This window comes from Orycteropus afer, unplaced genomic scaffold, assembly GCF_000298275.1.
Source record: "Orycteropus afer afer isolate SDZICR_OR568_19922 unplaced genomic scaffold, OryAfe1.0 scaffold00491, whole genome shotgun sequence".
NCBI classification, from domain to species: domain Eukaryota; kingdom Metazoa; phylum Chordata; class Mammalia; order Tubulidentata; family Orycteropodidae; genus Orycteropus; species Orycteropus afer.
The window spans coordinates 1,327,090-1,329,136 of record NW_006922078.1 but is presented as its reverse complement, the minus strand read 5'-3'; positions in this window follow the sequence as shown (position 1 = coordinate 1,329,136).

Sequence of the window (2,047 nt, the reverse complement as noted above, 5' to 3'; positions counted from 1 at the left end):
GGTGAAGGTCAGTGCCCTGGCTAGTGGTGGAGTTCAGGCAGGCTGGGCTCTCAGACCCACCCCAAACATGGCCCCCAACTCCTGTCTTATGGACAGGTACTGATTGCAAACAGGTACCCCCAGACCCCACCTGGGCTGTGCCTCGTGGCGTTTTCTGCCTCCCTGGCAGCTTCGACTGTGTCTGAACGTCCTGGACCAGGCCCTGGGGGGAGCTGCTGGCCCTGGGGCTGCACCCCTCCAGGCCCCCTCATCACTGCTGTGACCCTGCTCCCCTCCAGCCACGCAGCCCTGCCCTTGACCTTTACCATTGACACACCGTGCTCTCCTTGCCACCCCCCACTGGCTTTGTGGGGGCCTTTGTGTGGTTTCTCCCGGGAACAGCAGTGGGAATCTCTGCTGGAGAACCAGGGGCCACCTTCAGCCCTGATGCTTGGGGGCTGAGTGCCGAGCTTGTGAGGGGTGCGAGGGTGGCTGGGCCCCACCCTCCTGGAACACCTCCCTCTGCTTGGCTTGGTGACGTGTGCAGACCAAGTTCATTCCTTTCTTCAGGATCTTGCATCCATTGTGTGGATTCACCATGGTTTATTCACCCCTCCTTTGGGCAGACACCCAGCTGCCGCCGAGACTCGGCTGGCATGCATAAGCTGCTGTGGTCTCTGTCCATGGCCTTGTCCAGCTGGGCCCGTGCCGCCGTGGGCCGTCGTGTGAGCACAGTAATTTCTGGACTCAGGCTGGGGACATCTTCACTTTGATTACATTTCCTTGAGGACACTTGAAATAATTCTTTTAAAACAGAAACTTATCTGCAGTAGCGGTTTTTGTGTCCCTCAGTGGCAGGCTGAGCCTGGCCTTGGGAGAGTGAGGTGGGTGTGTGCTGTGTGTCTCACCTCCTTGGCTATCCCAGGCCGACAGGAGGGGCTCGTGCGCTCACGTCTGTCTGGGAGGACCAAGGGATGCCAGGACCCTCCACGGGCCCAGTGGCTCCCCAGCCTCATTAGGAAATGCTTCACAAAGGCAGTCCTCACGTTGAGCAAAAGATGCTAGAGTTCAGCTGAGGAGTGAGTTCACGTGTGCACAGAACAGATAAGAGTTTCAAAGGAGAGGCCGGTGGTGGTGGGCCCCCGTTAGGAGATAAGAGCTACGTCAGATGCTGTGGGATTGGCTGTGGCCTAGTGCAGGGGCTGCTCCTGATGGCAGCTGCCGGGCCTGAAGATGTGAGGGGAGGAGGGGACGCAGCTGCTCCTCCGTGTGACCTCTCCTCCGTCCATCCCTCCACTCCAGTGTCCGTCGGTGTCCTCCAGCTTCTCCTCTGCACCAGCACAGGTGGGACTGAGGGCATGGTCAGCACCAAGACTTGTTCCCGCTGTCCCGGGGCCCCAGGCCGTGGGCTGGAGATGGGGGCTGCAGTCCACATGGAGGACCCCATGGTGCAGTGTGGGGTGTCCTGGGGTGGGTGCAGTCCATATGGAGGACCCTGTGGTGCAGTGTGGGGTGTGCAGGACTGGGGTGCACTCCATAGAGAGGGCCCTTGGTGGAGGGGGTGTCTTGGGGTGGGTACAGTCCATATGGAGGACCCCTTGGTGCAGTATGGGGTGTCCTGGGGTGGGTGCAGTCCACAGAGAGAACCTCATGGTCCACGGTGGGGTGTGCAGGAGTGGGGTACAGGCCATAGAGAGTGTGGGGTGTCCTGGGTGGGGTGCAGTGTGGGGTGTGCAGGAGTGGGGTACAGGCCATAGAGAGTGTGGGGTGACCTGGGTGGGGTGCAGTGCATACATAGGACCCTGTGCCTCTGGGGCTGGTGGGCAGTTGTTCCAGGCTGCCTGGGACCTGGGCTGTGGGCATGGTTTCTAAGGCCACCTAAAAAATCTTGTCCTTTTTTTGGGGGTACCTGGCCTCATCCTAATCATAGATTCAACCCCAGCAGAGATTCACCCCTCCTGGTCTACCTGTGGCCCTTCTGGGTTCTTCTCTGAGCTGGGTGCTAACAAGGTCTGTCAGGAAAGGGCTGGGTTGAGCTGAGTGGGGGTGCTCAGTGATGGGGTGGGGA